The sequence below is a fragment of the Protopterus annectens genome, chromosome 10.part0 (genome assembly GCF_019279795.1).
Source record: "Protopterus annectens isolate FY-2018-M chromosome 10.part0, PAN1.0, whole genome shotgun sequence".
Classification (NCBI taxonomy): domain Eukaryota; kingdom Metazoa; phylum Chordata; order Ceratodontiformes; family Protopteridae; genus Protopterus; species Protopterus annectens.
The window spans coordinates 711,445,194-711,470,087 of record NC_056744.1 but is presented as its reverse complement, the minus strand read 5'-3'; positions in this window follow the sequence as shown (position 1 = coordinate 711,470,087).

The following is a 24,894-nucleotide window of genomic DNA, read 5'->3' as shown; positions in this document are numbered from 1 at the left end:
TTGTTGAATAAAAGAACCTTATTTTACCTAAGGGTCCAGCAAATAGTTTTTTCCTTAAATAGCTTTACAAGAATAGAAGTTGGTCTGAATAGACATTTTTATGGTAACTGATATTCACTGCCAGAGGTTGTCACTGAGCCTGGTTTATTGTTGTTTGACTTTGTTTGCTCTATTAGTGCTCAGTGCCATTTATTTCATAGCAGTGTTGGTTATCGATTCTACTAACTATACAATGTCTTCCACTTACTAGCATAAGATTTCCCAGTAGCATTTTTGTCTCCTTTAGTACCTGCTGCATGTCCTCAAAAACAATATGCAGAAATGTAAGCATCCAGCTAGTCAGCTGAAGTTGTTTGTGACTGGGGTGTACTGCTGTTTTGTGTGAGGAAATGTAATCTGTGAGGAAACTTGTGGTAATTGCCTTTAGTCAATTCCATACTAAGGGGGAACTGGTGTTACCTGGGCCAGAAGGGAATTGACACAGTGATATTTGGGGAGTCGTCCTTAATCTTCAGAATTAAACTGGATATCCATGGAGAAGGAAAATGCATAAAGAAACATTCCTAACCATGGGAATGAAAAAATAATCTGTCTTCCAGAACTGCCTGCAAGGTGTCCTGGTGTAGAATTTGATTAGTTGCCTGTTTTGAAAGGAGATGAACAGATCTATCTAAGGTGGTTCCCACAACTGGATAAATTCCTTGAAGACCTTTTCATTCAGTTTCTATCTGTGAGGGTCTTTACTGGTCCAGCTCAGCTTGTCTGCCACTACATTTTACTCTGATGGAATGAAGGATACTTGGATTGTTGAACAATCCTTTAACAACTTACCAAGCTACCATAATCAGCCTGTACAGAGGGTAAGACCTGGTGGTCCCTTGTCTATGTACCACATCACTGTGGTGTTGTCTGTAATCACGTACAGAGGTCCCAAATACCACAGATGTTGAAGAGATTATATACCATGGAGCATATGTAACATGTCTTTGCCATCTGTTTTGGCCTGTCTGTTTTGTTCCAAAGATCCTGCACTTGACCCCCCCTTTAAAACTGCCCCTGAAAGAAATCTGAAGCAAGTGTTGTCACAGATTGAGCTGGTGTTGGAAGACAGAATGGGAGACCTGAATTCAGAGTGATCTGTTGTATCCACCAAAGTATTCTTCTTCACAAAAATCAATACTAAAATTCCAGAGGGTGAGAAAGTTGGGTCCCCATAGTTAAGAAACACTGGAATTTTTCTGATGTGCAACCTGGCAAGAGAAATTATGAAAATCATGGATCCATGAACCTTAGAATCCTGAGGTAGTCTCTGGCTGATGAATGAGACTGATATGAGAACCTCAGGAAGATTTCCAGACTGAAGTCCATTTACTCCTTGGTTAAGAATTCCTTTTGCAATGAAGAATCTAGCAGGCATCTCAGGCACATGTTGATCTGAAAGTCCAGTTTGAGAAGGAGATTTGTAGCCTATGAAAGGGACTTCTGACACTGAAAAAAACTCTGCAAAGATAAGTATGTCATCTAAATAAGGAAATATGCAAATGACTTGTAGTCTGTAATGGGCTATCACAGGAGTTGAACATTTTGTAAGCATCCATGGAGCTGTAGATAATCCAAATGATATTGCAGAGAAAATGTTACCCTAAAACAGAAAATCTGAGGACATCTCTGAACTGGCTATAATGATGTGATAAGCATCTTTTAAGTCTAGAGTTACCATAAAACCCAGAAGAGGAATGAGAAACTGAATCTGTAAGGGCAACCTCTTGAACTTTGGTACTTTTACAAAGATGAGAAAGAATAAGCTGAGTACTGGTCTCCATGAAGGATACTTGTTTGGTATAAGAAACATTCTGTAATAGAATCCTTCTCCAATATGGTTTTAAGACACTGAGTCTATGATGTCCCAAAAAAAAACGTGCGATGAGGAAAAAAATTTAATCTGATTCGGTCGAGAAAGGGAGATTCCCTAAAAAGGGGTATGTCTATCTAGTGCCATTTGTAACATTCCTGAACTACTCTTAGCATCCATTTGTCGTTGCCAAACAGGAAGATTAAGAACCATCTTTTGGGAGAGATTTGAAAGGGAACAAATGGGGGAGACAGGAGGAGTAAGAATGCTGACATAGTCATTTTGAGGTAAAGGCCTGTCCCTTTTTCTGAAAGAATCCCTGTTTTAGTTGTATTCCTCCTGCCACTTCTTTTTAGATCCCTGATTGCTGCATGCTTGTCGGGATTGCCTGTTTTGATTTTTGGGGAAAAAAAGCAGTTTTGGAAGATTTGGCAAAAGAGGATAAAAATTTTAAGAATTTGTTTCATCACACTGTCTGATTACCTGAAAAGCACAAGGGTCAAACAAAACCTTCTTATCCAAAGAATTTAAAATCTCAGATTTTAGCTCGTCAGAAAACTTCTTCTTATTTACCCAGGCAAAACACTTCCTAACTGTAGCTATAGCCCTTGATACAGAGTCAGCACAACTGTACACACTCTTTAGATAATGTTTAAACACTAGAGAAACAGTAGCAATAATAGGATTCAGAAAGGACCTAATTTTCAGAATAATGTGACAATAATTTCTTCAAACTGTCTCTACAAGTCAACATTCCCTTCAACATATGAGCCTGTCAGTTCAGGTTTCTGAAGACTAGAGTTGAAGAAGAGAAAATTCTTTCACCAAATCTGTTAAAAGGTTTATCATTCTTGTCTGAAGGTGAATGATTAACATTGATCAGAACATTGTTAGAAGCTGGAAAAGAAATAGAAATAGCTCCTGGGTCAGACCTAAGGTGAGAAAATAAACACTTGTTAGACTGAGGAACTTTATAAAGTTGATCTGCCTTTTCAGGGACTGAACACCAACTACCAGGACTATTACAGGCAAAATCCAAAACATCATCCAAAGCTGGCGTAACAGGAGAAATAGATTTAGAATGTGGCTTAGTCACTTGTTACACTATCACAGTTTCTCCTTATGGAGGGGACAGCCATATGGAACAAAACCTAAATGCAACTACCCTATTAAAACATACTCTTCAGTGACTGGGAACACTATGCAACATAAGAATGACACTACAGTTCATTCTACGATTCCCCCGGACACAGTGTTAGGAAGATCGGACAAAGGCAATAAAGACATGTATTTTAACAAATTTTTAACTACTTGTTATAACTTGGACACAGTCACACAAGCTTATGAGAAAACTAAACCCATCACAAAATCTATGGGAAGTTTGAAAGACAAGATATATGTATTAGGCAAGTCATTGAAACAAATCAATGGTATAAAAGTGGACAATGCCTATTTACATAAATGTATTGAAATGAATATTGTACCTAAAGGGTTAAGGTTTTTTAAAATGCCAATGGGAATTACATTGAATGAAATTTGTATAACGGAGTTTAATGATTTTTTCGATGATTGTGGTCTTAAATATATGAAAATACTCATCAAATACAATGATGAGAAATTAAGTAAATTAATACAAGAGGTAGAAACATTAAATTCCAATATAATTAATGATTTACTTTTTTCTGAATGGGAAAGGTTATATACCAAACAATTCAACATAGCTGAAAGGTGGATATCAAACATTTGTGATAGAAAACAGAAAAAAATATTTAGAGATGTGGAGCAATACAAAAAGGGTGTGGCATATGATTGGCAGAGATATAAAGGTAGAACAGGTTATGCAGATCAGGGAAACAGTAAGAATACATATGAAGGAAGGGAGTTTCAGGATAGCATTCCATCAAATAAATATGAGTCACATTTTTACGGGGAACAGGAAACATATGGACAACCCTATCGGAACAAAAATCAGAAACAGCATTTAATGTATGGGAGGAACAACAACAGACAATGGGGAAGAAAGAAAAAAAAACAAGGTTAAATGTAAAGGCAAGGAAATCACAGTACAAGATATTTATACATGTGATAATTTTAAAATATACAATTTTTCAGATTTAGATACAAGTAGTTCACATTTTGATGTACTGGCCAAAGGTCTGAAATACATACCTACTCCATATTTCAATATAGTGGACGTTCTTTGTGAGGTAAAAAATTTACTAGAAAGATCAATTTAGCCATTTATTTTAATAACAAACTCAATTTACACAATTCTGTGAATAGTGACAAAAATGTGAATAGGTTTCAGGATGTAGAGCTTAAACTTAAAAGTACATTTATACCTCCTATCTACCCTAAGGTAGACATATATGAGAGAGTTGTGACCAGGGAGTTATATAACATGTATAAAGAATACAAAAAAACAGTATTTAAAAGTAATCTAACAGACGAAGAAAGCAAAACTCTGAAGGCATTACAGATGAATACACAAATCAGAGTGATGAAACCTGACAACGGGGGTGGGGTACTCATTTATGACAATATGCAATATATTATGAAAATGTATGATATATTATACTTGCAGGTAATTATGAAACAATTTCAATTAATGAAATAAATACTGCATACCAAAGAAATGATTCATATCTTGAGGAGTTCCTCATTGATGGAAGGATATCCAATGAGATTTATAATTTCTTGAAGGTTAAATATCCTACAATGGCTACCCTAGTAGGGATACCCAAAGTCACTACCAACCCCCCATTTCGACCAATAATGTCAGGTAGTTGATCAAAAACATTTCCTATCAGGAAATATATAGATATATTGTTAAAACATGTTTATAACAAAATTTCCCATATGGTCAAAGACTCCTGGGAATTTTTAAGCATGTATCCAATAAATGTTTGGCGGGACGGATACATGTTTGTAACCACTGACGTCATCGTTCTGTTTTCATGTATCCCCAAACAACCAGGATTAGAGGCCTTTTTTTAACAGTATTTCCAAACATTCTGAATTGGAATGGGATAAAATTTGCCTAATAATGGACTGTATGTCTTTGGTTCTGGACTATAACTTCATTTATTTTCAAGGAGAACATTTCAGACAGACCAGGGGGGTAGCTATGGGGGCAGCCTGTACCCCCATTTTTGCCAACCTGGTCATGCTGGATTGGGAAGATAGAATTCTCTTTCCCAGTACATTCTACAAGAGCATCTTACACTATTCCAGATTTCTTGACGGCATACATATAGTATGGGGAGATACATGGCAACATTTCAAAAGATTTATTGAATTTTTGAATACAAGTAGTGAATTTTTAAAGTTTACATATTCATGTAGTTCTGAAGGGATAGCATATCTTGATACCTATATATATAAGCAAGATGGAGAGTAAAAATCTAGAATATACAGGAAAAGTACCTTTTCGAATGATTATTTGGCTTATGACAGTTGTCATCCAACAAAGTTAAAACAGAATATATTTAAGGGACAATGTATTTGAGCCATACGTATGACCTCAGATTACAATGTAATGAGGGAGGAGGTAAAGAACATTACTGGGTTGTTCAACGACAGGGGTTACCCGTCAAAGATGTTGAATGATATAGGACAATATGTAATGAATGAGTGGGGAAAAAAATATAAGCCTCTTTTTGGAGCTGGAGTAATCAATAGTAGTATTAATGTTATAAATACCATTAACAACAAAAATTATGGTATGAAAGACACCAATTGTCACCAGAGGTCATTCATTATATGTTATAGTCCTATTTCAGATCAGGTAGTAGACGTTATGAACACATTCTGGTATTTATTATCCACAGATGGTAGTGTGAGAGACATTGTGTGTTACAAACCAGGAATAGTTTATAAAATGGGTTGCAATATAAAAAAATAATTTTGCAAGATTCTCCCAGAGAAGGTAACAGAAGTGTAAAGACTAATACATTACAGAATGTATTAGAAGGTACTAAAAAATGTGGTGCGTGCAACCAATGTAAATATATACTGGGAAAAGATAAAATATACATTTACAATGAACATAGACAGTTGGTGAAATTTAGAAAAGGTAACTGTAACACATAAATGGTGATATATATGGCTAAATGTGGTGCATGCACCAGCTATTACATTGGTAAAACCGAAAGAAGCTTCAGGAAGCGCATATATGATCATATTGACAGTATATCTAAAAAAGATTCTACAAATGCGCTATCCAGACATGTTGAGAAAATGGGGGTTAATCACAAATTCAAATTTGCCATACTAGATATTATACAGAATGATCCTAGAGGAGGTGATCTTAAGAAAATATTAAATTTTAAAGAAATATGGTGGGAGCTATTTCTGGATGCAACATTTTATATTTATATGATTTTATATCATGCAAGCCCATCTTGGAGATGAATTTGAGATAAAATAAAATAATAATTATCTATAATATTTGTTCTAATAAATGTTTTCTAAAGGAAAATTTCTGTATGACAAAAAGTTTTTCCCAAGACAGCTAAATAATATACTATGCCTGACATGGTAGTAAAAAGTGATGCATTCATACAGTTGTGTGACAGTTCAATGAATTAGTTTAGAGTTTTAATTACTATTCTTATTTTTGAAAGTATTTAGTGTTATAATTATTTTCATTCACACACACACACACACATATATATATATATATATATATATATATATATATATATATATATATATATATAAATTTTTAATAATATTTTTAATATTTTGTAATCATGTTTCCCTTGGTTAAATCATTTTTTATTAAGGTACAGATGTTTTAGTTTTCATACAGAAACTGGTTAGGTATATGCAAGGTATAAGTAATCTTGACTGCTGCTTTAAGAACTTTAAACGAACAGCTGATATTTGGCGCCAGTTTTTGAATTTAAGGCGTATCCAGCTTAGTAGAGGTGTTTTGAGGAAGCTCACATATAGTGAGTGAAAGCGCTTAACCGTTCATGTTGTTTTTATCTTTGGATGTTATTCTTTGATGGCTTATGTATCGTGGTGTTCATAGTGTGAATAAACTTTCGTCTACTCACTGAAGGAGGTGGTACACTTATTGGTGTGTCCTGGAAGTTTGACATGTCCTTCAACATATGAGCCTGTCAGTTCTGGTTTCTGAAGACTAGAGTTGAAGAAGAGAAAATTCTTTCACCAAATCTGTTAAAGGGTTTATCATTCTTGTCTGAAGGTGAATGATTAACATTGATCAGAACATTGTTAGAAGCTGGAAAAGAAATAGAAATAGCTCCTGGGTCAGACCTAAGGTGAGAAAATAAACACTTGTTAGACTGAGGAACTTTATAAAGTTGATCTGCCTTTTCAGGGACTAAACACCAACTACCAGGACTATTACAGGCAAAATCCAAAACATCATCCAAAGCTGGCGTAACAGGAGAAATAGATTTAGAATGTGGCTTAGTCACTTGTTACACTATCACAGTTTCTCCTTATGGAGGGGACAGCCATTTGTTCCAACAAAAATACATTATTAATCCTGCACACAGTCTTAGAAAAAGAAAACTTGACGTTGACCAAGTAAGTGAGAACTATAATCCGTCCATCACGGACGAATATTCACAATGTAAGAAAGACATTTTTAGTTTGGAAAAACTGTGTTTCAAGAGTGTCTCATTGCAACTAGAGATTTTTTACTTAGAAGAGAATGTACGGCTGAAATGTGTACCGTTTGGACTTAGGGCATACAAGTTTCCAAACTGTGTAACGAAAGGTGATAATCTTTACAAACAACTTGTAGAATTATTTAACAACACTGGGTTAGCGTATATGAATGCTCTGATCGAACATTACAAATCTGAGCTTGTGGTTCTAAAAGAACAAACGGAACACCTGGATGCAAACATTAGGGCGTCTAAGGCTTTCAACAATTTAGTATCACTTTATTTTGGTATCAACACTAAGCTAGAAAGACACCGGGCTTCCGTGGTTGAGAGGAAGTGTAAAAAGCTAAAAAGAGACCTAACGGCCTATAATAACAACACAGCTTATCTTCTAAATAAGAAAAATAGTGACAAGACTGGGGTTATTACGAATGTGAATATTCCAGTAGGTAATAACAAAGACAGCAATGTAAACACTGATAGTGGGTTACAAGTCAATCGTTTGACCAGTATTGACAACAATAATGGAATTTTGACTGTTAACAAAGTCCAAGCTAGCACATCCTATGCACAAACAGTTTCAAGTGGAAACAAAGTTAGTCCTTTTTTAAAGGACAAGGTAGGAAACATAAAAACCCCAAAGTGGTCTGGAAAAATTCAAACGAGGAGCAAAGGGAAGGGCAAGAATCGCAAAAAGAACTGAGTTACAATATCACAGTACTTAATTTAACTGATGAATCCTTGCCCAACGAAGTTACTTCTGTGCTTCAGAAAGGTTTCTCTTTCATTCCTTCAAACAAAGTGAACATTTCCAGACTTATAGTTGACTTTAAATTATATCTCAGAAAATTTAATTTAAAGTACATTTATGATGGTGTAACTAGTATTGAACCTTTTGAGAATGTGTGTAGAAAAAGAAGTACATACAGTCCTTTACTAAATTCCACTTTAATGGTTTTTGGCAATTTGTGTGAACAAGAGTTTAGAAAAATAAAAGATCACAAATATTATGGTAGGCCTAATTTGACATCTGCTGAACACAAAGCATTAGAGTATGTGGCTAATAACAAAGACTGGTGCACAATGAAAGCTGATAAGGGAGGCACTATTGTCATTATGAAGTCTACTGACTATAGTTCAGCAATGAATGTCTTGTTGAGTGACGATAACTGTTATAAGATAGTTACGAAAGATTATATTACCAGGAGTTTTCGAATGGTGGATGTCCTTTTATTTGACTTGTTCACTCAAGGTAATATTGACAACACTACTTATGATTTTTTGACTATTGAGTTTCCAAAGCTGGCTACACTATTTGGTATTCCTAAAATACATAAACAGAGTAAAGAAATACCTTTTAGACCAATAGTGTCAGCCAGTTTTTCTAAAATGGAATCCATTTCAATATGGTTAGATAAGTGGTTAAATCCTATAGTTCAAAAAACAAAATCATATTTAAGAGATTCTTGGCATTTGCTAGAACTTTTAAGTCAATTTGATCTGAGGTACATCTATCTACTTTGCATCATTAGATGTGACATCATTATACAGAAGTATTAATCAAACTATAGGTGTTGAATTTTTAAGAGAATATTTGAGTGGTTACACTGATATGGAAAACACTTTAGTCAACACTATATGCACCTTAATGGATTTGGTTTTGGAAAATAACTTTTTCTTATTTGAAGGTAATTGTTATCAGCAGATTTCTGGTATCGCTATGGGTTCTGGAGTTGCACCACGTTTTGCAAACTTAGTGACGGCTATGTGGGAAATCAAGTCTTTATATTCACATCCATTGGTTAAAAATATTTTGTTCTACAAGAGATATATAGATGATTTATTTTTTCTATGGAGTGGAGATTTAGACTCTTCCCACACATTTGTAGATTATTTAAACAAATCTACAAATTTTCTGAGATTTACCCTTGGTCATTTTGGGGAAAACATCAACTTTTTGGACTTGCATTTGAAATTGAATAACGACAGGACAAGTTTTGAAAGTAGCATTTATAGAAAGTCTACCTTTGTAAACCAATATCTACACCACGATAGTTTACATCCTGATTTTATGAAGCGTGGTGTGGTTAAAGGACAATTTATTAGACTGAGTAGACTGACTAGTAGGGATGACATGTTTTTTGAAGAAGCACAAAAACTTACTATTTTTTTCTTGGGCAGGGGTTACGATATTACTTGGCTTGAAAATATTTTAAGGGAGGTATTAGTCTTAAGGACTAATAAAGCATGCCCCATTTTACTTAAAATTTCAACAGATTTTAGGACAATGTACAACACTAACACCAAGGAAGGCAGAGCCTATAGATTAGCATTTCCCATTCCCATTGTTAATGAGATGGTTATTATTAAGAACACTATTCTCAACAATTGGAAAGTGATATTAGGCAATCACGATTTGAGTAATATCATAGGTAAGGTTCCAATATTCACATATAAAAAAAATCACTAATTTAAAGAGTATTTTAGAGAACTGTGAACAAACAAAGGTTGAAGTTACTAATTATGGTACATTCCCTTGTAACTGTTGCAAACAATGCAGATACATATCGGGCAGTAACACAGTATCTTTGAAAACCTTTGACAAAATTATACATAGTAAAGGGCATTTTACTTGTAAAACACAGAATGTAGTTTATATTGCTTTATGTGATTCATGTGAACATTTCTATATAGGGAAAACTATCAGGACTTTGAATAGGTGCATTTATGAACACATTTTAGCCATAAAGAAAAAAGACATGTCAAATGCACTGGCAAAACATGCTGTATCATGTAAGGATTTCAAAAAATTTGGATTTTCAGTACTTGAGAAAGTTGATGATGATTTGTTTTCAGGAAATTTTAAGGTTAAATTAGAATGTAAAGAAGCATTGTGGCAGATTAAGCTCAATGCAGACCAGCCACCTGGGTTAAATGATGTTATTAACATAAAGTGTTTTTTACAAGCACAGAAATTATAATCAGTGTATTTTATGATTTTTCATTATTTATGATAGTAAGATATATGTAAATCTCTCATTCAAGTATGTAAAAAGAAAGATTTTATATGTGACGTTTTTATAAAAAGTGTTAAGCTGACATTGGCTACTTTGGATCACGATTGTTTTGAATGGTATTTAAATAAGTTAATTGAGATGTAATGGTTTTTCTGAAGAAGTTCATGGTCATTAAAATTGAACGAAACGCGTAAATATTACTCTCTGGCTTCTTCCTGTGGTGTTGTTTTAAAGTTAATTTTTTATTAAGGTACAGATGTTTTAGTTTTCATACAGAAACTGGTTAGGTATATGCAAGGTATAGGTAATCTTGACTGCTGCTTTAAGAACTTTAAACGAACAGCTGATATTTGGCACCAGTTTTTGAATTTAAGGCGTATCCAGCTTAGTAGAGGTGTTTTGAGGAAGCTCACATATAGTGAGTGAAAGCGCTTAACTGTTCATGTTGTTTTATTTTTGGATGTTATACTTTTATGGCTTATGTATCATGGTGTTCATAGTGTGAATAAACTTTCGTCTACTCACTGAAGGAGGTGGTACACTTATTGGTGTGTCCCGGAAGTTTGACATGTCCTTCAACATATGAGCCTGTCAGTTCAGGCTTCTGAAGATTAGAGTTGAAAAAGAGAAAATTCTTTCACCAAATCTGTTAAAGGGTTTATCATTCTTGTCTGAAGGTGAATGATTAACATTGATCAGAACATTGTTATAAGCTGGAAAAGAAATAGAAATAGCTCCTGGGTCAGACCTAAGGTGAGAAAATAAACACTTGTTGGACTGAGGAACTTTATAAAGTTGATCTGCCTTTTCAGGGCTGAACACCAACTACCAGGACTATTACAGGCAAAATCCAAAACATCATCCAAAGCTGGCGTAACAGGAGAAATAGATTTAGAATGTGGCTTAGTCACTTGTTACACTATCACAGTTTCTCCTTATGGAGGGGACAGCCATTTGTTCCAACAAAAATACATTATTAATCCTGCACACAGTCTTAGAAAAAGAAAACTCCTCTATACGAGACTGAGAAAATCCTCTCCTCAGAATCACAGTCAGGTGCTTGGGAGGAAAACATAGAAGAATCCCTTTCTCTGTCTATCAGAATTCTCTGATAAAACATCCTCAGGTTTTGTAAACAATGTTTACATTTTCCTGGTGCTCCATGAGATTCAAAGCCTGCAATAACCACTTAGCTGAGGCAAGTAATTCATCTTTCTTAACAGATGCACTGTCTTTAGATGAAATAAGTTAAACCATATGTTCCTTTTTCTAGGGCTACCTTTAGAAGGAGACTGAATGAAGGATGGCATTTCAACCCAAGAAATAGGTCTTTTACCCAGTGAAGAGTCTCCTGGAGAAAGTCGCCTACCCAAAGATTATGGTTCCACAATGCCTGGTATACATACTTAACAGCTGCAGAGGACATGACTAACATTAGTTCCTTGGTCGCAGAAGGGACTCTACCAGAAGGTTCTGGAGAAACCAGTGAGTGGTCTGAGGAACAAGCTTCAGCCACTGCAGTCACCCACCAACAGCTGAGACTGACTGAGCCCATGGTACAGGCAAGGGCTCTTTATTTTATTTTTTCAGGTACAGTAGATGAGGAACCACAGGACTGGCAATGGTATTCATGTATCTGCCAAGGGAGAAGCCTGTTTGCTAAAAATCACTGCTGGAACAAGTCAGACAGATGGTAAGTTGTCACTCTAGTGTTCACAAGCAGTACACACACTTACACTTCTCTATATAGTTACACAAGTATCAAAAAAGTAAATACAGAAGCAATACACTTCAGTCTGCCACAATTCAGAAGTTCCTTTTTACAGACAGTATCACTGAACTAAGAAAAATGCAGGGAAGTTTTAAAAAAGTGTACACAAGCACAAAAATACACTTGTAATCACTTAAAACATTTATTTTTTTCAATTCACACATAAAAATACAAAAGCAGTATATTTCTCTAGCAAAAGTGCCCAGGCATAGTTATTTAGTCCCAGAAATTAAAAATAATTTGTCTGAAAAGATATTTCTGCTAAAATTTTAACACAGTAAATTGTATTTTTAATGTTTTGGTCCTAATTACTTGTCAAAAAATTGAAAACATATACTTTCTGTGTGAAATATTTCCTCAAAGAGGACTTATCTGCCAGAAATGCAAGACTGGAGCTGACCATAGATCCTGTGCAGCCCAGAGATGCTCTCTCGGGTGGCAAAAAATACTGAAGAAATTGGTGTCCAGGCTATTCTTTTCTCCCTGTGGATCTTGCGATACAGTAGCCTGGGTGCATGTGTGGAGGGCAGCAAGAGACTTTTGAAGACTGGCCTGCTGATATATCTTGAGCAGTACATAACCCAAATACCTATAATAGGCTACTACAGCAGAGATAATGATGAACATCTCAGGGATTGGGACTGTTTCCCAGTTAGCCACCATGAAAACAGAAGTAATCAAAAAAGATCGAGTTAGGTCCTTTATCCCACTTGTGACCCAGAGGTTAACAGGACTAACAATAAACAGATAACAAAGGATTAGTCCAGATAAAAATCACTTTAGCTAGCAGATCTAGAAGACTTTCTCTCTGACACTGTCCTTGTAAGAGGAATACAGCCATCTTGTTGACGTTTCAAGTAGTTTATTTACTTAAGTAGGTAGATGGTAGAGTGGTCTTCTTCTAACACATTACATTCAGCAGGTCAGTTATTTAAAGGCATTTACAGCCAATGGTGGAAAAGGTGTTTTTGTCTTCAGAAAACAGAATGAAAGAATGTCATCTGGGGAGGTAAGATAGATAATATCAAACACAGACACACTCATAGCAATGGAAAAATGCAGAACAGAAGCTCAAGGAATTAATAGAAGACAGAGCACAAGGTCATGACAGCATAACACCCCAACTCCAGGATCTCTCAAGTGCACTTAAGAATTCAAACCAGTCACTCAGCAAATGTACGTTTTTGGAGGACTGCAGAGAGGCAATGATTGCATGACTCAACAAGAGAGAATATATAACTGACCAGGAAACAGCAAAGCCATAAGCCTCACCTTAGTAGCAGGGAAAGACAGAGAGATCATACTGACTTAAAAGACTTGTTGGCTTTCTAGAGGAAAAACCAAACAGGAGGATAAATATCAATAGAGGTTTGTGGAAAAAAGGTCACGTCAGTACAACTTGATTATTTTTATGGCTGGCGGAGAGAGGAACTAGACATAGAAAGCACTCCCAAAATTGTAAACACTGACTTAAGTAAATCCTTTGACTCAGTGCCTCACAGGAGACAGATAAACAAACTTAAGGACTTGGATTAGGAGAGTTGCTGACTTAATTGATATTGATTACTGGTGGAAGGAAGCAAACATGTAAGAATAAGCTGGGGAAGGTCTCTTGAGGGAAACATAAATGGTTAGTGGGGTTCCACAGCAGTCAACCATGGGGCCAGTGATCTTTAGCATCTTCATAGCAGATGTCAAAACAGCAGTGAAAACTTCATCAGGCTCTATGCAAATGACACCAATACAGAAACAACAGTGCTGGACTGGGGAATAAACCTTCAAAGGGATATGAGCTGAATGGCAAATGAGCCAGGAATTTGGGTGGTATAGTGGTGCAGCAGTGGTGCAGCGGTTAGCATTGTCACCTCACAGCAAGAGGTTCTCCAGTTCAATTCTTGGCTGGGGTGCCTTCTGGGTGGAGTCTGCATGTCCTCCCTGCATTTCACGTGGATTTTCTCCAGGTGCTCTGGTTTCTTCCCACATTCCAAAGATATGCATCTGGAGCATTTCTCATGGGTCTTTGCTGAAAATGGGCTCTGTCCCAGTTGGATTTTCCCGGTAAACAAATGTTGTTAGAATAAAATAAAAAATAAATACATTTCACCTGTGCTCTAAACTTCTCAAAATGTTACATCAACCTCAAACAATGACCTTAAAAGGCAAAGCTCAAAAGTCCCTGGCCTGACAGTAACAGCAGAAATAAACCAACATGCACAAACTGAGAAAGCTCTAGATAATGCCAGTTAAGATGCTGGGCTGTATCCTTAGGGGATGTATGGGAGTGAATTAACTCAGTACTTTCTTTCTCCAGACCCGAAAGCCAGGAAGGCAAAAAAAGACAAGAGGTCACCAAAAATCACGTCAACAAAATAATGAGGCCTTGGTCTAAAAGAAAAGAAGGGTGAAGGAGGGAGGGATGTAATACTGCAAAACTGATTAGTCAGACATCAACTGTTGGGGTAAGCTCTTACACAACTGTCCCATGTACTTCTTTTTATCAGTATTGGATAGAGTCTCAAAGCTACGTGTCAAGGGAGGAGGAACAGGTAATAGAGTTATCATCTAAGATTTCTTGTAAGAAGGATCTAGCAAATCCAGCTCTAGCCCTAGACATTGCATCGGTTTTGTAATGTAAAAGGATGTACAGACGGCTAAGTAGCAGCCACTAAAATAGATCTGGAGTCTAGACCTTTAAAAATGCCACCAAAAGAACTAATAGCTTTAGTAGAATGAGCTTCAACCAAGCCCAGAAGTTCTTCAACATGAAGAATAATAAAAGGAAATGGCAGAAGCAATCCATTTGGAAATTGTTTTTTCTGCAAACAGGAAAATCCAACTTTGTGTCTTGAAAGAAATAAAAAGCTGATCTATGTAAAGGACTTGGTTTTGTCCTAAAGGTAAAACATTGGTTGTCTATGATCATCTATGGAATGCAAAATTCTCTCACCCTTGTTTTGAGAGGAGGAGAAGAAAATGGTAGGGGGATTGATAATCTGGTTCAACGACAGTTCACTGACCTCCTTAGGCAAAAAAGAAAGGTTAATCCTGAGCATAAATAACCCTGTCTTTCTGAAATGTCAAAAAAGAGACAGCGCATGAGAGCTTGTATAACAGAACCCCTTTCAGAAGAAGTAAGGGCTACTATCAGGATTGTCTTCCAGACAGAAAACTTTAGAGAATCAGTGGATTCTGGCTCAAAAGGTGGAAGAGTCAACTTTTCCAAGACATAATTTATATCCCAAGGAGGGAGGGGGGGTAGATGTTCTGGAGCACTTGAGGTGAAAGCTGCCTTTCAAAAATGTCTGTTCTCAAAACAAGAAGACAAAGGTGGATCAAAGGGAACACAGGCAGAAATGGCTGACAGGTGTACTTTTTATGGAAGAATATGCTAGCCTTGATTTGAACAGCTCACACAACTAAGAATGATTCAGTCATGTAAAAGAAACACACAGAACACAGCTCGCAGAAAAATTGAAGCAACACAAATTACTTTAATTTATATCACACCATGTAGGCACGAAAATATGCAGCAAAATACTAAAAACAAGTGCTTTCATCTCTGACCATTCAGAGACTTATTCAAAGATTGAATGATAGTAATGCTCACTTGATAAGGGTCCTGATTCTTTTTGCAACACAGCATAAAAAATTCCTTCCATTTTACAAACATAAAAAAATTCTAATAGCCGACTTCCTAGCCTCCTATAACACCTGTAAGCACATCCTTTGAAAACTGGTGCCTAAAGGGATTAAAATCCGATCATCCAGTCAGTTAGATTCAGAGTCTGGTGCTTTGGATGAATTAGTGAACAATTCTGCTGTGTTAGCAGGTCTGCCCTGTGAGGTAATTTGTGGTGACTGCTCTTGGCCAGATAAAAAGAGAAGGGGGAACCAGTGTTTTCATGGCCATGAGGGGGACATCAGCAAGATTTTTGGTTTATACTTTGATTTTCAGGGGAATCTTGGGAATCAGAGGAAAAGGAGCGAAGCATAAGGAAATCTCCTCTTCCAGGAAAAAGATGTGCTGTCCAGTGTCAAAGTATCTATTAATGGAATCCTTGCACAAAACAGCCTGAGCCACCTGTTCTGATTGGAAGTAAAGAGCTCTAAATGAGGAGTACCCGACTGATGGACAATCTGTAGGAAGACCTCTCTGTTCAACATCCTTTTATGAGGGTCTGCTTGGGATCTGCTGAAGTAATCTGCAATTAAAAACAAATCAATTAAAGGGTTATCTGAATGAGTAGCAGACTGTAAAAAAAAAAAAAAGTTATGTACTCACCATATCATTCCATCTGTGTTGTCCATTTTCATTCTTTCTCATCTGATGGGTTTGGATCCAAGACTCTGATCTAACTCGGATGGCTTAAACAGATCATTAGATCCAAAACTCTTGAGCTCCTCCCTTTACCCACAATGCCCTACCAACCTAACATACCTCAGATTGAGTTTGCTGCACCTAGGTATAAAGAACATATTATATAAATTAACAAAGGCAGAAAAGATGAAGGAAACTGGAGTTCAAACAAGCAAGAGAGGTTCCATTCCTGTACAACTCTTAGATCTTTCCAGAAGCAAAGAAAGGGGCAGGAGGATTGGAAGTTGAGGAAGAATGAAAATGGACAGTACAGATGGAAGGTTAACCTATTAATCTGATGTTACCCTTTTCATTCACTCTTCAACTGATGGTACACAATCCCCAGCTACTGGAACCTTGGATCTCCCTCAGTGAAGGATATTCCAAAGTACTGCAGAGCCAAATGCTGCTCTGTTCCTGGAAATCATACCTAATTTGTAATGAGCAATGAAAAAAGTGTGAGAATTAGTCCAAGCTGCAGCTGCACAAATGTCATCTAAGGAAGCCCTTCACCAAAAGGCTGAAGAGACTGGCACAGACCTCGTGGAATAAGCTCTAGGAGGCTTAGCCAAGGAGAAACCTTTTTAACCATGCACAAAGGAGATACAATCAGTTAACCATTTGGCCAGTGTAACTTTGGAAACTGTTTTTTCCTAATTTATTGGGAGAGAAGGAAACAAATTAGTCAGGTTTCCTGAGGTCTTTGGTTCTACTAAGATAAAAGAACAATTGTCTATGCACATCCAAAAGATGGAGCATATACTCTCTTACTTGAAAATTTTGGAAAGAAAAATGGTAGATTAATGACATGGTTTATTTTGGTCTCAGAAGCAAGAAAGATGGGCTGGTTTGCAAAGACACCCTGTCTTTGTGAATAAAAACAGGTAAGGAGGTTTAGATGATAGGGCCTGGAGTTCAGATACTTATCTAGCTGATGTGATAGTGACCAGAAAGATTGTTTTACATAACAAAAAATTAAGTTCTGCCTTGGCTGAAGGTTCAGAGGGAGTCTAGGTTAAGGCCTGAAGCATAATAGATAAATCCCAAGGAGGAGTAAGATCCTTTAATGGAGGTTTAAATAAAAAGTCTACTTTGAGAAAGGCTTTACTTGGTTTAGAACAGGCTAAGGTAGAGTTTTCACCCAGATGGAAATTAGAAATTGCAGGCATTTGAACTTTAATAGTACAAAAACTAGCCCCTTCGTTGAAAATTGGAGCTAAAAATTCAAGTACGGATAGCACAGGTGCTGAAAAAAGGATCCAGATCTTTGTTTAAGGCCCAGAAAACAAACCAATTTACTTTTGTAAATCCTTCTAGTAGAAGTTTTTTGAGAAGATAAGAAGATATGACAGACTGGGAGAACAGCCTGGTCTGTCTAGCAATTAATGAAATTGGAGAAACCATGCAATCAGTGCGAGGCCTGTTAAGTCTGTATGAGTCACGCCTGTAGGAGGGAGACAGGAGGTCTGGAGTGTGATCCAGTATCCAGGGTGGATGCAGAAGGTGAGGCCAGAGGAAGGGGAACCAAATCTGATTAGGCCTGAAAGGTACAATGATGACACCTGTGCTCTTCAACCAGAATGTTTTCTGAAGAAATTTGGGAATGAGAGCCAATTGTGGGTAGGTATAAAGGAGACTCGAGGGCCAAACGTGGACTCTAGCATCTCTCAGTGACTCCCCATTGGTGGGATCAGGACAAAGAACCTGCAGCACTTGTTGCTGAGAGGAGATGCAAACAGATCACAGCAGGGTTGGCCCCACTGACAGAAAATCCTCTCAGCCACTCTGATACTGGCAGGCCACTTGTGAGGCATCAGAATGAATCTGCTTAGTTTGTCTGCAATCATGTTGGATTTCCCCAGAATGTGCCTTGCTATTAGAAAGCGACACGCGACCAAAGAGATTGCCCATTGCCATGCTCTCATTGCTTCTCAACAAAATGAAAAGATCTTGTTCCTCTCTGTTTGTTGATGCACCAGACCACTGACATTCTGTCCATCTGAATGGCAATTGTCCTGGATGGGAGAGTACCTTGAAAGGCCTGCAACATTAGGAGAACTGATCTCATTTCCAGAACATCGACATGCATCTTGGCCTTTTTGGGGGACCACGTACCTTGGACTCTCCCTCCTAAGTAGTGCTGTCCCATCCCAGTTGTAAGGTGTCAGTGGTTACCGTGGCTGTGGGCAAGGGAAGAACAAACACATGACCTTCCAAGAGTTCTTTTGAATGAATCACCAAAGAAAGTACCTTTTGTATGCCTGTGTGATGTTGACTGGAGCAGTTAAGGGACGTTCAACAATGGACCATTGAGTTGACAGTGTCCATTGAAGTATTCGCAGGTGGAAACTGGTCCGAGAAACAAGGGTTATAACTGCTGACATGGATGCTAAGGCTTGTAAAATTAATTGTGCTGGAAGAGAAGAATTTTGTATTACTTTTCTGACCTGGGATCTCAGCGTCTAAATTTGAGTAGAGGGAACAGAGGCTATCTGACTGACTGTGTCTAGACAAACACCTCTGAACTCCAGACTCTGGGTAGGTGTGAGATGTGATTTGTTGTAACTGACTGTATTACTTAAATGGATGTACAGCTGGACCAAGAAGTCCCTTCCCTGCAGAAGTCGAAGCCTGGTTGAGTAAGTTAGTAAGTTAAGAACCAATCATCCAGGCATAGAAACACTCAAAATTCCAGCAGTCTCAAGTGAGCTGCTACCACATTTAGTGAACACCCTGGGGGCTGTGGTCAGACCAAAGGGCAGTCCCCTGAACTGCTCAGCCAGAAATGTAGATATCTGCTAGAGCACCTGGTCATTTTGATGTGATATCTGTCAAGCACATTCAATTGTCCTTTAGCAGCAGTAGCAAAATGGACTGAACCATAACCACCCAAAAATTTGAATATGGCACAAACTGCTTTTGTTTGCTGAGATCTAGAATTACTCCCAAGTCCCCTGTCTTTTTTGGCACCAAGAAGAATCTTGAGTAGGTTCTGGATCCTCTCTGGTCTGGGAGAACCTCCTGGATGACTCTTTTTCTAGCAGTTTCTTTTATATCTACTGCCACTTCCTCCATCTGATTAGGTGGAACATCTGGGATTCTTTTCACATTGGTTGGTGGGGTTCAGGAAAATGTACAGTATAATCTCTGGCTATAGGTTCATAGGTGTTTACTAGACTAAGGACCACAAGCGCCTTTTTAAGCCTATGCATCCTAAATCTAAGACAAGTTCTGATAACCTTGATAAGTGTAAGCAGGGGTTTGGGAGATGAAGCTTTTCCAACCAGGGGCTTGGGAGATGAACCATTTACAGGTTGCCTGTATGATTCTCTGCACCCAGGAATCTTGCGTTATAGATAGCCAGGCTATATATATATATATATATATATATAGAGAGAGAGAGAGAGAGAGAGTGTTACACTTCAAAACATCTAAAACTTATAACATCTAAATTCAAAACATCGAGACCATAACACTGAAAACCCAAAACATCTAAAATTCATAACATCGATATTAATAACATCTAAGATGCATAATATGGAATAGTGTATCATCAAACGTGTAAATGTTATGGTTTAATCTGTTAATCTTGTGGTATCACTATGATATGTTGTAGCTTTTATTTATATAGTGGAGGAATTTCTACTGTTTATATAGTGTTTATTTTGCCACTCTGTTTTTAAGCCATACAGGTAAGCGATATAGGCATTATGTGTATATTCTTTATGGTGATCATGATACAGTGGGGTTAGGAAATTAACTTTTTCCCATTGTAGTGTGATCTCGGAGATGGTATATTTAATTTACGGGGGGTGAGGGAGGTGCATGAGGGCTTCTGTGCCCCCCCCCCCCAGAAACGTAGTTAAAAGTGTGTTTGTTAGTTTGGTGTTGTTATAGGTGGAGGGGATGTTATTTTCATGTGATTTGTAGTGTTCAATGTTGTGATGCACAGTTTCAATGTTCTGCGTTTTCGATGTTATGAGTTTTAGATGTTTTGGGTTTTTGATGTTATGGTCTCAGTGCGTTAAATTTAGATGTTATGAGTTTTAGATGTTTTGAAGTAGAACCACATTAAAGGTGGGAAAAGTTTTGAAATGATTTATTGTGGTTTTATATTTTTATATCACAAATACCTGGCATTTTAACAGTGGCATGTACACTGTTTATATCCACTGTAGGTATATATATATATATATATATATATATATATATATATATATATATATATATATATGTGCACAGGCAAACATTCCCTGACAGCCTCCAGAGAGAAACAGTCTGGCCTGCCTTTAGGAGCGTTGGTAGGGCTTATCCAAGAAGGGATCCCTGAAGCCCTGGTTCTGCGGGGCACCTCTGCTGTGAGGATGGTGTCTTCCATTTGAGTTCTCCCCTCTGCCACTGGGGGAACTATCTCCATATGAGTATTGAAAAGGACCCTGGCATTTGAGAAACCACATTTTTTTTACCTCCTCATTGATTCCTTGAGAAAGATCTTTGAGTGGTTGAAAAACATATGCCCATGGCAGACAGGGTCTTTCCCTATTGCTCACATCTGGACAGCAAGTCTTTTACCTTGGGGCTAAACAAGGGAGATCCATCGCAAGGTGCCTTGATGAATGAAGACTTAAAGGGCTCCACAAAATCACATAATCACATCCAAGCATGTCTCCTAATGGCTTTGCCTGAACCCACCACCCTTGTGGACCTGAATGGGAGATCAACCTCAAAAATGCATTAGAAACAGACTGGAGGGTGGTCAGTTGTGAGGAGATTCTATTTAGATCCTCAGCAGACAAGGATCCAGAAAGAGATATGGAAAGTTATTTAGTCAAATCTTTTTGTAACCTTGTAAAATGTGCCAGATAATTCAGCAACCTGATGGCAAAGGTTGCAGAAGCATATACATGCTTACCAAATCTGTCCAAAGCCCTTGACTCTCTGTTAGGGGGATGGACATGACTCTTGTTCTGTCAGTTCTTTCTTAGTGGCTGCCACCACAACCACGGCATCAACCAAGATTCCTTTACTCCAGCACACCCGGTCTTTTTTTTGGGGGGGGGGGGGTTAGAATTTTGTCAGGAGCTCTAGGATGTCTCTCAAGGAGATGTCTTCAGGTGGAGATCTGGAGGACCCCTCTCTTCATCAAAATCGGTGTCCTCCATGAGACATTCCTGAGGAGAATCTTACACATTCGTTTCTGAGGGACCTCCTTAGTGGGGTGTTCTGGGGAAGCATCAGAAGAGATGAACATGTCCTGAGGGACTGACTGGAGTCTAGACCAGGCTAGAAATGGATGGACGAGGCTCTGAGCACATAACTGCAAGAGGCAAAGTGGTCTGATCAGAGGGGGCAGGGATGTCCTTTCTCTAAGCAAAAAGAAAGCCCTGTCCACTACTTCAAAGGCAGGACACCTAGAGGAAATAGAAGTCAATGGCAAAGGAGCCAGTAGTTCCCAAACCATCACCTCCTACAACCTCACCAGCACTCCATCCAAGGAGAAAGCTGGACCTAAGCTGACTAAAGTCAAAGCCCCAAGGGGAAGAAATGGCTCCAAGAGCTTCGGAGTTGACTTCCACTCCTGAATCTGGTGCTGATGTTTTGCATTGGAGTCCTCCAGCTCTGAAAGGCTCAGTTCTGGGGCAACTCAGGGAAGTCACTGGAGTTGAAGAATACACCATCTTCAGATTCAATGAGAACACAGAATTCTCAGATCCAAGGGCTCTGAAATGATGGGTTAGATCAGAGGAGGAGATACCAAAGGGGGAATGGACAGAGGATGGTTCATGGAACTGGTGGGAGTTGGAGCTGGGAGTACCCCCATCTGGATTTGTGTTCTGAGAAATTTCATCATCCTAGCCGCATCAGTTTCTGATAAACTTTTGGAAGATCTAGCTGATGATGTGAAGGATGGACGTCTGGAATACCTATGGGGAAATCCTTCCAAGAAAGGTGAAGGGAGCTGTGAAGTAACCAGATCCAGTAGGAGTGGATGGGCTTGGATCCCAGGAGACCTAAATTTTGAAGCAGCCAGATTAAACATTCTGTGCATTTTAGAAGAAAGCTCTGATGAAAGAGCTGACGAGGAACAGATTTCCAGGCACCTCTTATACAACTCCTTTTCCTTGGTCTCTGAATCTGGCTTCCCCTTGTCAGGTTTTTTGGTAGGGGTTTGAGCCCCAGTTACTGAACCAGAAGCGGAAGAAGGAAGGAGGCCTCACAACACTAATTTATTTCTACAGTAAATAATAGCTCTGCAGATAAATCCAGAGCAGACTGAACAATCCCCATCCAAGTGCGTGAGTCCTGAGTAATAAATGCATTCCCTGTGGGCATCCAAGTTGGGAAGTTTATACCCACAAGTAATGCACTTTTTAAATCCAGTTGGCTTGTCTGCCATTTTTATCAAAGAAAGACAACTGCCTAAAGATAGTAAGTATAGATATATATATATATATATATATATATATATATATATACAGTATATATATATTTTTTGGAGAAAAAAGTACAGGGAAATAAAGAGAAAGGAGAAAATAACTACCAACAATGGTAAACAGAGAGTAGTCTAAAAAGTAGTCTTACAAAAAGAGAAAAAATCCAGTGATGGTCCTTTAAGGAGGTACCAAGAAAATGGTAGCTAAGAAGAGTAGTGAAACTGCTCAGAAGATTAATTATGGGAGGTAGGAAAATAAGAAAATGTATTAGAAGATACTAAATGAATAACTCACGAAAAAAGGCTAAATACATCTCCAAAGCTTGAGTGACAGGTCCCCATCTGAAGCTGAATGGCAGCAAATGAGATCTGAGGTGGGTTATTTTTCTGGTGCATTATGGGCAAAGGGAGGAACTTGAGAATTTTAGATCCTATGATCAGTTAGAAGCAGCCAAACTGGATCCAAGTCTTGGATATGAACCCATCAGTTGAGAAATGAATGAAAAGAACAATATTGGATATAAGAGTTTTTCAAGAAGACTGTTTTTTGGCGGTGGAATAACAGAGGTGGCATGACAAGGACAACTGAAAGATACCAGCTCTATAAAAACAGGACATACCAGACAAACAAGTGGTATCTTCCTGCTGTCAGAGCTATGAAATATATATATATATATATATATATATATATATATATATATACGTGTGTGTATGTGATATATATATATATCTATATACACACACACACACACACACACATATATATATATATATATATATATTGTATATATGTGAGTGTGAATGTGTGCATATATAAATACGCACACACCTATATATTTGTGTGTATATGTGTGTGCATGTATATAGCTGGGAGCACTTATAATAAATCCCAAATATCAGCATGTGTTTTGTCAACACAGTTTGGTCAACAAAACAGATGTTCAGCAGTTTAACAGGTGTGCGAGACTGACAATCCCTGTGTTTGGGGAATATGTCCCTTCCCTGGAGACTGTGCAGTCTCGGAGTTACTTTATATAATTAGCAAGGGGTATGTGACTGCAGCCTACAAAAAACATTGTATTAAACTTTGCATGCTCTTAGGTTATGCTCACAGCATGAATGATGAGCTGTCAATGTTCCGTTTTTCAATGCATCAATATCTCTGATGTCGACATTTTGGAATTTTTGTAAATTTAAGTACTAACATATATACTGATATTTTCCATGCGGCCCAAGCCACTTCTTAATCACCCCCTCCTCAAACTAAGTCTAATAATAATAGTACAAAAAGCATAATACTTTTTTTTCTTTTGGGAGGATGAAAAGCATGGTCAGTAGCATGAAACTGAAAACAGTTACAGAAACACCCCCAAGACAGGTCTGTTGAATACAAGCCAGCAAAAGAAAAGAACAGAGACAGGCATGTGGACTATATTCTTTTTGGCAAGTCAGAAGAAGCAAAGGGGGGTAGGGGAACAGAGTAGTTTCCAAGACAGATACCTCTAGCAAAAGAATATTTAATTTGGTACTACATCAGTGTCACTCTCTCCAGTACTATCTTAACAAAGATTCTTTTTTATGGTTGCTGAAGCAGTCTAGATACCACATGCTGAAGTAATCATGGCATGTTCATTAATTAGGCAATGTACTGCTAAGGTGTCATACAGTGTTTTATAACACCATACAATCTATAACGAACAGCAAAACAACAACAATGCATTTCAGAATTACACAATGCCACAGTGTCACCAGCTCTGTTCCCTTCTAAAAATTGAATAGTTGTTCATTTTAGTCACCAAAACAAGAGACATTTTAAATA